This window comes from Mustela nivalis, assembly GCF_964662115.1.
Source record: "Mustela nivalis genome assembly, chromosome: 7".
NCBI classification, from domain to species: Eukaryota; Metazoa; Chordata; class Mammalia; order Carnivora; family Mustelidae; genus Mustela; species Mustela nivalis.
Window position 1 is genome coordinate 12,438,416 of NC_139026.1, and position 12,737 is coordinate 12,451,152.

A 12,737-nucleotide genomic window follows, 5' to 3' on the forward strand; every position below is an offset into this window, starting at 1 on the left:
ACAATTCTGCTACCATTAGAGGAAGCCTGGGCTAGCTAGATGGGTGATAACAGGCATGTGGCCAAGTTAACTCTGTTGCCCCAACTCATAGTCTGCCAACGTCCAGGTGTGTAAGCAAGGATAGACTACAAATCAGTCATCAGTCTGCCAGCTGATGATAGGCTCAAGAGCAAGCCCAGCAGAATTCAGACAAGCTGCCCAATCCCAAAGAACTAGCCGATTCACAGTATCAGAAGCTGAATACATGGTTGTTATTTTAAGCCAGTAAGTTTTGGGCCATATTTTACCCAGAGAACAAGCTAACTGGTACAGGAATTGATACCTAATGGTTGGGTGCTGCCATAAATAAAATCTTATACCTGTGGCATTGGCTTTAGGACCAATGGATGGAGCCTGCAGAAGAGGCAAGGAAAATGTTAGTTAACAGAAGGGATGAAAATGCTGAGTAAATTGTTAATAGAAACTGGAAAATCATCAAGGAAACAGCAAAAGAATGAGGAAAAAGTGTTGACCTGTGATATATAGCATTGAACAATTAGCATGGCTGTCATCAGTGGTAATATATGCTAGCAATTACACTTAAACTTTTGGACCTTGGCAAAATTATTTCCAAGCATAATGTGGAAAGAATCAGTTGGCTTATTTAGATGCCTATGTTAAGACACCAAAGAAGAGAGGGTATTTAAAGGAAGAATTGTCCAGTTTGCAAGCAGAATTTTGAAGGCATAGAAGAATCAGAATTTTTTGGATGATAAAATTTTTTTCCCAATTCCAGTCTCCAGCTGGTAAAAGATTCTCAAAGTAAGTAACAGTCTCAAGGTAAAGATAAATTAAGATGTGACTCCAAGAAACTGTAAACCTTTTGCAAAGACTTGATGTGCTGCCTGTCAGACATTCTTAACTAGAGAAAGGGGCTTATCAGAGTCTTACACTGCTCTGGAGTAGAGACAAGCTTTTGTCAACTGGAGTGGACTTACAATTTGATACATAGGAAATCCACAAAGTGTTGTGGGTCCTGAATCAGTAAAAGGGGCATCAGCTTTAACTGAATAAGGCTGATATTGCTCAAATTACAGAAAGATCGCTAGGATCCTGACTGTGTGAGCATAAAGCAAGAAGAAAAGCTATTCAGCTGCCAACCAGGTCATTTCTCATAGAAAAGGAAGTATATTTCCAAAGGTAGATTTGAGAACCAAGATAATGGATCCTTGAAAAACAATAGATTCAGAGACCCTATCAAGGTGCTAAACTGAGTCCTGGGGCACCCGGGTTGTTCAGTTGGTGAAGAACAGACTCTTGATTGTAGCTCAAGTCATGATCTCACCATCCTGAGATCAAGCCCCATGTTAGGCTCTGTGCTGGGTATGAAGCCTGCTTAAGACTCTCTCTCTTCCTATCAGGAGCCTGCATGGCTCAGTTGGTTAAGCATCTGCCTTCAGCTCAGGTCATGATCTCAGAGTCCTGAAATCAAATCCCACGTAGGCTCCCTGCTCAGCGGGGTATCTGCTTCTCCCTCTCCCTCTGTTCCTCTTCGCACTTGTGCTCTCTCTCATTCTCTCTTTCTCAAATAAATAAAATCTTTTCAAAAAATTTTAAATTTAAAAAAGACGTTCTCTCTCCCTCTATTGCTGCCTCTCCCTCTTTCTCTAGTGAAAAAGAAAGGAGCTAAACTGAGTCCTTTTCCCAAGTCCACAATATGGAAACAATGCAACACCCACCTGGAGGGATTCCAAAATCACTCTGGATCCTGATTGCTATGTGCTTCTCACTATTTTCACTTCCATGATTGTCCTTCCCTGTATTACTATGGTATTTGAGGGGTGAGGGGGTTGAGGTCAGATTTCTTTTCAGTGTAACAGAATTTATTGTTTTTGCCACAACCAGTGCTTCATGCAATACGTGCCCTCCTCAATACCCACCACATGGCTCCCCCAACCTCCCAGCCCCCACCCCTTCAAAACCCTCAGATTGTTTTTCAGAGTCCACAGTCTCTCATGGTTCACCTCCCCCTCCAATTTCCCTCAACTCCCTTCTCCTCTCCATCTCCCTATGTCCTCCATGTTATTCCTTATGCTACATAAATAAGTGAAACCATATGATAATTGACTCTCTGCTTGGCTTATTTCACTCAGCATAATCTCTTCCAGTCCCGTCCATGTTGCTACAAAAGTTGGGTATTCATCCTTTCTGATGAAGGCATAATACTCCATAGTGTATATGGGCCATATCTTCCTTATCCATTCGTCCGTTGAAGGGCATCTTGGTTCTTTCCACAGTTTGGCGACCGTGGCCATTGCTGCTATAAACATTGGGGTACAGATGGCCCTTCTTTTCACTACATCTGTATCTTTGGGGTAAATACCCAGTAGTGCAATTTCAGGGTCATAGGGTCATTTCTTGAGGAATCTCCACACTGTTCTCCAAAGTGGCTGTTTAAATATAAGCTCAGTCCATACTATGTCTTTACCAATTTCTCCATTCTCCATTCTCCATTATCAACTTCTCCATCCACAATAACACTTGCTACTTTATTTACTCCAGAAAAAAGTCTCCTCTCTTAAATTTCATCAAACTTCTTAAACTCCTTTAAGGGGAAATGTGGCATAGTACTTAGTGGCACAGACTTTGTGGCTAGATTGCCTGCGTTCAACTCCTAACTCCATGACTGTAAGTCCCATGACTTGAGTAAATCATGTGACCTCATCTGTGTTTAATTTCCTTAGCTTTAAAATATTGAAAATAATGGTACTTACTCTAGGGCTATGGGAGAATGACAAGAATCAACACATTGTTATCTGCTTACGATGGTTCCTGACATATAGTAGTGGTGAATGATGTATGTTCCCATTGTCTGAGGTCCAAGATGAGCCTACGTAAAGGCCAGATGCCCCCCCCACCCGCTTCCTGGTGTTTTGAATGGTAATAAATATCTGTAATAAAGCAATCATTCATTCATCAAAGAGGTTGGGAATTTCAGGGCACAAATTAGACTATAAGCCAGTGAAAAAGGTGTAATATATTTGTAACATCACCAGTACAAGGTATTTGGGTAACGCTTTTCCTTTGAGAACCCTGTGAGTGTTCCCAGCCATTATCCCAACCAGCCCCGCCACACACACTGCTAACTTCCAAGCCTAAACATAGTTAGACTATTTTTCCACATCGGTGCTTTGTTTTATTATCAGAATGTACCTTTGTGTACAGAGAAAACAAGAACATATCTGTTGTGCCATCTCAAAGGCTGGTCAAGGCCGAGAACAACCCCCACGTGCTGGCATCCCACCTTCTTGACAGAATCTGCCATATGGTCTGTGGGCTCTGCTTTTCACAAGAGCTTTACCAAGTCACTACACAATTACTGGACAATCAAGCAACACCATTTCTGTGAAGGCAGAGCCACAACATTGTCACATGAGGCAAAGCCTAGGAATGAGTCCTCCGTGAGCCGGTGAGAATAGAATTTCCCTAAATGAGGAGGAAGCAATGAATGGGTAATTCCAAGAAAAGAAGAAGCTGTCTCAAGGCAAGGAGTTTTCTTCATCTCTTAGGACATGAGGTATGTCAGCCTCGAGCCACTTGCGGTCCCTGTAAGTATGGGTACCACTGAACAAAGCTGGCACAGTTCACTGGCATCAATAAACACCTGCAGCCTCTTGCATGCTGGGTATTTGTAAAGTGTGGTCTTGACTCTGCATCAGTATCTGCAGGAAGCCAGTTAAAACTCTGATGCTGAGCCTCCGCTCTGACCTATGAGGTCAGTGTCCCAAGGGTGCATGGGGCCTGAAGTCACCTCTCACATCTCCCCAGATGAACCTTGCTCACACTGACATTTAAATCAGGTGCTGGCTTGAACTATAATGACAAGAGGCGCCGTTAAGAGATCTGAGAAGTGAAGAATCAGATATGCTTTCTTAACAGGGTCCTCCAGTGATTCAAAAGAAAAAGAGACAGACACAAAGGGAAAGGAGGAGGAAGAAGAGGAGGGGAAGGGAAGGAGAAAGAGAGAATATTTGTACAGAATGCTTTTGGCATCAAGACCTGACACATAAACCCATGAATGACACATACTTAACCAAAACAGAAGTTTCAGGAAACAATACTTACTGAAACTTCCTGACGTCATTTGAACATCCTCTATCCTTTTTATTTATATATATATTATATATATATATATCTCCTGGTCACATTCAAGCATCTTGGTGCTTCTATCCACTAGTGGATAGCAAAAAGCACTGGTGTCAGGAATTGGGGGCAGTGGTGGTAGTGGAAATTAAGATAGAAGGAATCAAAAAAGCTCAGGTTTTTTCTCTTTACAGTGAGAGCTAGTGGCTGTTATTGATCTGAAAAGAGAATATGATGAGAACCCTTTCTCCCTCCAGCCTTGGTGATGATCTTCCTGTTCTTTGTATGAAGTGCCAGTGGGGAAAATGAACTGAGAACAAGAATGGTGGCTAGGCAGGAACCAAACCCATTGACCTGAGAGAAGAGAATAGAAGAAGATAATTTTGCTACTTGTGGGGACACTTACGTTTCTCTCATGGAGGAGAAACTGTGCTTAGGTTAATACAAATCTTCAAAGAATGCAGAGAAATCAAGCCGGTATCCATGGCCAGACCACTTAGCATTCCACACCATCCTTTTCTTCATTCAACATATCTTTATTGAGTGCCTAGTAGAACTAGGCACCAACAAGAAATGAAAAGTGCCTGCCTTCATGGACCTCATGCACCAGTTTAAGAAGTCAGACTTTTTCTTTTTTAATGAACAAAGTACAAAATATGTTAGATAGTGATAGAGAGCCCCGCTCTCTTCTACTGAGAAGTGGTATCTGGAGACCAAACTATGGGTACTTGGGTGCTCACTGCTGTAGGATTGGTCATTGCATCTAGAAGCTTCTAGTGGGCCAAGCCAGAAAAACAAGGTTTTTGTGTTCTTTTTTCTTAGGAGGAAATTCATTATGAGTCACATTCCAACATCCAGATCAAATTCGGGACTAAGGGGCTTTGACTTAATCTCTTCAAGCTGATACCTTCCTACCCTTTCTTCTACTAATAATTCTTGTTCTCAAGGCTACCAACATAAGCATTTAATTTCTCTCACCGTGCCCACTCACAACTCCCAGAAAACCTCATCCACACAGCACCCAACATTAGGATTGCTACAGATGTTTACATTTATTTTACCAGTTTTTTATCTGTAGAGTATATGCCACTAGAGATGAAGTCAAACTATGGTGCTTTGAAGTCACTTGAAACAATTCTCTATTTGATTGTTTAACACACAATTCATTTTTTTCACTTTGCTTTCCATCTTCAGAGACTGCTGTTTTCTAAATTTGATTTTGCTTCGTAATTATGTAAAATGTCTTCCTAGTTCCTGAGTTCCCCAGTTTCCTTCAACTCATTTCTTCACTGCACTTAGAGGTATGCATAAGCTTTTTCTTGGTCTGTTTTTGGTTTATCTTCCTATCACTATTCTAAGTATGTATATATGTATATGAAGCTTATATCCTTACCCCCATTTTCTTAAATTGCACAGGCTTTTCTCCACTTTGCTTATCTTGCCCACTTTGCCCAGAACACATTTCAGAAGCCACTCCATTCATGTCTCTAAATATATTCCCAGTTAAAGCAGTGTGGATACTTCAAGGTTTATTCAATTAGTGCCCTGCGGATGTACATTGGACACTTTTCCACTCTTTCGGGGACCTTTCCTTTGGGGCGAGGGCATTTTTAGATCCTCCTGTAAATTTCCCACTCTTTTGAGTATCTCTCCTTTTGCCTAAGGGGATTTTTAGATTTTTTTTAAGATCCTCCTGTAAATTTTATGAAAACTTTGGCTTTATAGACAAGAGGAATCTCAAAAGACTTGTTTGGAGGTAATACATAGAGAGAAATACACCCTGTTTATGTCTTATTTCAATTTAACAAGGGTTATTGATCCTATGTTGTGTTGAAAGCAGAGTGCTAGTATCAAGGGGGACACCATGATCAAAAGAACCATCCTGCCCTAAAGGGCCCCAAGCGGGTCAAAAAACAACAGACAATTATTTGTGACATAAAGAGTGAAATAAGCTCAGAGTTACAAGACAATTAAGGAGAAAAATCTATGATCATTTATAGCTCAGAAGAATTAGATAAGACTCACAATGAAAGAATACTGGGTCCTTCCAAACAAAATGCAGAGATGTTGGACAACATGGTAGAAGATAGGTATGCCAGGAAGAGTAAGGACATAGGGACACAAATACAGATAAGCTCAGGAGATAATGTGGGGCAGAGCGTGGGGTGCTCACACGAAAGTGTTGAGTGATTTACAGAGAGCATGGAGGCTCAGGCTTGCGATCAGACATTGCAGACCAAGTCCCAGATGCTCACTTACTCTCTTTTCTTCAGCAAGTACATTCAACACATACATATGCCTATACTGGACCAGGAATTGTAGGGTAGACTTTGTCCAGCCAAGTCCTGAAACAGAATTTTGCAGTTTCTGACATGGTAGATGACCTCCTTCCAAAAACTCTTCACCTTGGACTTCTGAGAGGACCTCCCCATTTTCTTTTTTTTTTTTTTCCTTTTTTTATTTTTTATAAACATATATTTTATCCCCAGGGGTACAGGTCTGTGAATCACCAGGTTTACACATTTCACAGCACTCACCAAAGCACATACCCTCCCCAATGTCCATAATCCCACCCCCTTCTCCCAAACCCCCTCCCCCCAGCAACCCTCAGTTTGTTTTGTGAGATTAAGAGTCACTTATGTCCACAATAGCCAAACTATGGAAAGAACCTAGATATCCATCAACAGATGAATGGATCAAGAAGATGTGGTATATAAACACAATGGAATACTATGCAGCCATCAAAAGAAATGAAATCTTGCCATTTGCGACAACATGGATGGAACTAGAGCGTATCATGCTTAGTGAAATAAGTCAAGCAGAGAAAGACAACTATCATATGATCTCCCCATTTTCTAAAAAAAAAAAAAAACTCCCTACTCATCCCACTCGCAGGCTGTCTTTCTCCTAAAGACACAGAGAACAACCACTGCAGAGGAAACCTGGCCTTTGTTCTTAGCACGGAGGTGTCTTCTTCCCCAGGTGTGTCCACCTCCTTGGCGGGGGATGTGTTGGCTTCTACGGCAACCAACTCCTCTCCACACACGTTTCCTCCCCAGACATCTCAAGAGCGCATTCCCAGGCTTGGGCTGCGTCTTGTCCCTGCAGCGTCTCAGCCCTCCGATGATTCTGTGTCACAGAAGTTTCCCCACCTTGTCTTTGCCTACTCTCAAGCACATTAGTCCTCACAGCCACATCAAAAACTCTTCCGCACACTGTGATGTAAGACCACGTTTCATCTCTCTACAGCAACAATAACGGGAAGTTTTGAGGGATGACATTTCAACACGCATTTGACAAATGGTTATGGACTGCCTCCCTTGTGTCAGGCAGGGGTTAGGCACTGAGGATCAAGGTGTGAACAAAACACCCGGATGAGACTGTTATGAAGCAAACAATATATGCCAGGTTTATCGCTAAATATTTTATGACAATGGGACAGTTGGATCCTTTCACTTAGTCTCTGATATCAGTAATTGTGTTAAGTCAATATAGAGATGAATAAAATGAGTGTTGGTTAGATGAACTCACTCGACACCTTCTCTGACTCATCTTTTAACTTGAGGCAAGTTTCCTTAGAAGCACTCTGCCTCAGTTTTCCGAGCTGGAAAACGAGGATTACAGTAGCTACCTCCTAGTGTTTTGCGAGAAATAAATGAGCCTTTACCTGGAATGAGTCAAACAGTACCTGGCCCACTGACAGTAATTCATAAATCTCGGCAGTGATGATAATTTCTAGTCTTATATAACATCGATTTGTTTAAGCATTTTGTCCTATTAGATCATGAGAGTCTAAAGACCTAGATTTTGTTTTTATCATCCAAAATCCCCATGTGTAAAATGGGGTTAATAATACTCCCTTTGTGGCACAGTTGCAAGATTAGGGAGAATGTTTTATGTTTCTATGAAAGATTTCACACAGTTCCTAATCTACAGTAGATGCTCAGGAAGTTTCCAGTATTAAAATTATGGTTATCACTATTATCACTGTTAATATTACTCTTTAGTGGTTAGCACAGTTCTAGGGAGGGAGAAAGTGTTTCAAAAAACATTTTGTGACTCAAATGGAAATAAATGGTGTAGCACTGATTTGGAGGCACCTCCCCCTACCTCCCACGGGACTGGAGGGACTGCCTCCCTCTGTGTCCTGAGTGGCAACTCATCCCTTGCTTTGGTTAACATGGAGCAGTAAGGGCTCACCCCTGCTAACTACTTAAAAACTAATATTGAGTTTGCAAAAACTGCTTTTTAATGATCTTTAACAGCCCTCCAGAAAACCTCATTAGCAGGCAGCGAACCACTCAGGGCTGTGCAGAAGGAGGTTTGTATGCATGGCTAAAGGCCTTTAGCTCCCATTTGTCTCTGACTGAAGGCAGAGCACACATGCCATGTCCCAGCTCCACATAGTCCCCTCCACCAGGTCTCTCAGTCACCTCTTCCCTCTTGTCCACCTTATCTGGGGTCCTGGACCTTCCAGAAGGAGTACTGTAGTCACCTACCAGCTGATTCACCAGATTCCAGTAGCTTCCTGTACAGAACCTCCCTGGTCCTACTTACTAGCTGGGCATCACTCCTCTGCTCAAATGCCCAGTAGGGCTCCCTATTGCCTCTTCTACCAACTTTTGAGTCTTCGCCAAGGTCCCCTTCCCACCTCCCTCCCTTGTCCCTTATGACCCCCACACATGGAGACTGTCTACATCAAATGAATTAAGATGTCTGTCCCAGACCAAAGCTTTGTGGTCCATTTTTCCCTGCTTCTAATCTTCTGCACATCAGGTTCCCATAATCTGGCTTAGTACTGCTCATTCCACAGCTGTCCCTGGGGCAATGTGGTGGAGAGAGAACTCAGGACCTAGACTGTAGCGATAGGTGTTCTTACCCTATTTTTGCCCTAAATAATTCTTGGGTTAAGCCCAAAGACATCAGTCCGTAGTCCACCTGCTATTTTTAGTTGGTCAAAACATTACAGCGGGGGCGCCTGGGTGGCTCAGTGGATTAAGCTGCTGCCTTCGGCTCAGGTCATGATCTCAGTGTCCTGGGATCGAGCCCCGCATCGGGCTCTTTGCTCAGCGGGAGCCTGCTTCCTCCTCTCTCTCTGCCTGACTCTCCGCCTACTTGTGATCTTTCTCTCTGTCAAATAAATTAATAAAATCTTTTAAAAAAAAAAAAAAAAAAACATTACAACGATGTTCCCAAACCTTGACACCATTGACATCGAGGGGCAAGACAATTCTTTGTTGCTGGGGTGGGGGGGGGGTGCCCTGTACATTGCAGAATACAAGGAGCATCCAGGGCCCGACCCACTAGAAGCCCATAGCTATCTTCTCTCCCCCAGTGATGACAATCAAAAACGTATCTAGATCTCTTCAAATGCCCCCTGGGGAGCAAAACTGCCTGCAGTGAAGGAGCATTTCCTTACATTGTAAGAGTCTTTGTGTTGTCTACCCAAGGTGCTCTAACTTCCTAATCCACCGGTCTAGATCAACAATCCTAGCTAATACTTACGTAGCACTATTACACGCCTGGCATTGTCCTGACGAGATTTACTTATGTACGCTAGTTTTCATCACCTAGCCCATGAACTACCTGCTTTTGCTGTCCTCATTTTATAGATGAGGAAAAGAAGACACAGAGAAATAGAATAACTTGTCCAAAATCATACAGTCAGAATTCACTTCCAGGCAGCATGTCTCCAGATTCCCTCTTCTGAATCCACAGCACGTCTTAGAATCAGCAGGTATTTGAAATAAGAAAGATCTAAGCTTAGATTCCAGCTCTGGCACCTGTGAGCTCCAGAGCTTGGGGCAAACTGGCTCTCCTGTTTCCTTGGTCAGCAAAATGAGAATAATAATATTGATATTGAAGGAATGTTTGAAGCTTAAAAATAATACATACATAAAGCTCCTAAAATTGGGTCTGACCCATAGTAAATGTTTAATGGGGATGCCTGGGTGGCTCAGTCAGTTAAGCATCTGCCTTTGACTCAGGTCATGATTCTGGGGTCCTGGGATTGAGTCCCCCATCAGGCTTCCTGCTCAGTAGAGAGTCTGCTTCTCCCTCTCCCTCTACCCCCCTACCCCTGACTATGATTTCTCTCTCCCTTCCTCAGATAAAAAAATTTAAAAAAAATTTTTTTTTAAAAAGAGGATGCTTAATGAAGGAGGTTGCTAATGGTAGTGGTTGAGATAAAAAAGAAGGAATTGAAAAAGCAAGAGAGGGGAGATTATAAAATCCTAGAAAAAGTCAATAATTTTTTTTTTCTTCTATATATTCCCAGAGCCCAGACAGTGCCTGAAAGAAAGTAGTGACTACATCTCTGTCTTTCCGGAACCCTAGAGCAGGAGTTGCCAAACTTAAGCCCACAGGCCAACCCGGCCCACCATCTTTTTTTTGTTAATAAAGTTTTATTGGAACACAGCCATGCCTGCTCATTTATTCATTGTCTGTGACTGCTTTCATGCTACAATGGCAGAGCTGAGTAGTCGCAACAGAGACTGATGGCCCACGAAGCCAGAATTGTTTGCTGTGGGGCCTTTTTCAGAAAAAAAGCTGCTTGTCTCCAATGTACATTTTAAAAATTAGAAAACAGACAATGTGAAGACTTCTCATATCCTTTCTTGGCTCAAACACACTCCCTGATTTTCTGGATTCCCGGCTCTAAACCCACCCCTTCCGTGCTGCCTTCTGTAATTGACTTCAGTTACAAACTCAGGCTTTGTTGGTTACTTCTTCTCGTTGTCCACCTCGCACCTTCAGAGGAAGGCACAGTGCGGTTAATTCTCACCATCTCTCACACCATCCATATGAGGGTATCCACGACTGCTTCCAGCATGCGTTTCTGCTGACAAACTACCTCCCCAGTGCTCGTTCAGCGTCGTTGCCAAGGGGTGCCCTCTGACGCTTTTTGACAGTGTAATCACCAAGCCTGCATTCCAAGGGAAATGAGAGGGAAGACTCGGGTGGGCCCACAACTGGGCCAAACCTTCTCCTCGCCATTTCCCCTCCTTTCCCGCTGGTGGCTGTGGGACCAGGAGGCATCTTTTTTCACTAGGGAAGGAGCTTCTCCCCAGAAACACCCTAAAATAGGTTCATATGCTCCTACCATAGCTGCAAGGGAGTTGGAAGAAGTGAAAACCTATAATCTTCAGCGTCTGTTTGAGATGTGGTCTCTTTCAGAAGGAAGAAGGAGAGGAATGGCTACCAGGCAGGAGTCGTCGGTGTTTGCTGCAAGTAGTTATGACTAGTTAAAACATACAATAAAATATCCCATTTCTATGTCCAACAGTGAATATTCTTGTTTATAAATGTCAGTTACTCAGAGGCTCATGTTATGGTCTGTTTCCCTCTTTGCTTTCAGAAGGACAGGCATCTCTTTTCTCTAGGATGTTTTTCTTTTTTTTTTCCCCTTCAAAAGAATTAAAATTTCTAACAAATTCCTAGGGCCACTTTCCTAGAGTCTGGTGAGACTGGCACAATGGAGCTAGGAAAGGAAGGGACCTAAATGTTCACACTTTCCATGTATCAGGCACTCTGTAAATTACTGTGTATATGTGATGTTTTTTTTAAATTCTCACTGAAGTCCTATGACGTAGATACAATCATCACCAGAGTTGGGGAACTGAGATGAGAAAGTAGGGTACCTAGGACTAAAACCTGAAGAAGGCACTCATTCTCAGGGCTAAGCCAGTGGCATCCTTGCAACAAAGTAACCCAGACCACAAGTGTCTCTTTAAACTTCACCCACTAGCTTCTCACTCACCTCCACCTCACCCCAGCCATGATCGTCATGACTGTATAGATAAGACAATCACAGAGGTTACAATTTATCCAAAATGACACTCCTGAATATTGACATTAAACCCAGTCTGTCTGACTCACTGTTAAACACTGGGCAATGTTCTTTTAAGCATGAGTGATGCAGCTACCATGGAAACAGGATGGAAGTCTGGTCAAAGAGCTGGGACCAACTGGTAGACCAGACATCTTGAAGAAGCAAGACTACCTCACTGCGTGCTCATCCTTTTAGGGTTGCATGCTGACCACAGCTGGTAGAAGGCAGCTGCCCACTTCATCACCCTAGTTTACTGTCACTCACACCCATGGCTTTAGTCCCTTTGATTCCATTCCTCTTCTATGCCACTGTGCCATCCTTCCTGGTGAAACACACATATAAGTCCCAATAGCATTACTGAATCTTTCTTTCAGATAATTAAAGAGAAGTCTAAAATAGAGCGTTACTGAATGCTTCCCTGGTGGCCCTCCATAAAGCTGTGTCCCCACTGGACACCTTTGTTGTCTGCTACTTAGTTCACATTTCCTGTATGGTAAACACTGATGAACTAAGTAGCCAAGTTCCTTTCTATACTCAGGCAAATTCCACAAGAGATTTCATCTAACTGCCTACGTTCTTCTAGTTAACCACAAGAATCTGAGTCTAGAAAAAAATCTGTCTGGTCCCAAGAAAAGAGGAATAGGCTCCAATGGTGTTTAATTCCTGATTAGCAAGTTTTCACTGATGTGATGAATGAGGCACTGTGCACTGTGCTGAGCTCCTCAGATTATGTTCTTCCTCGAGCTTAAATTAACTTAAATTTTGTGGACAATTAACTCTTACC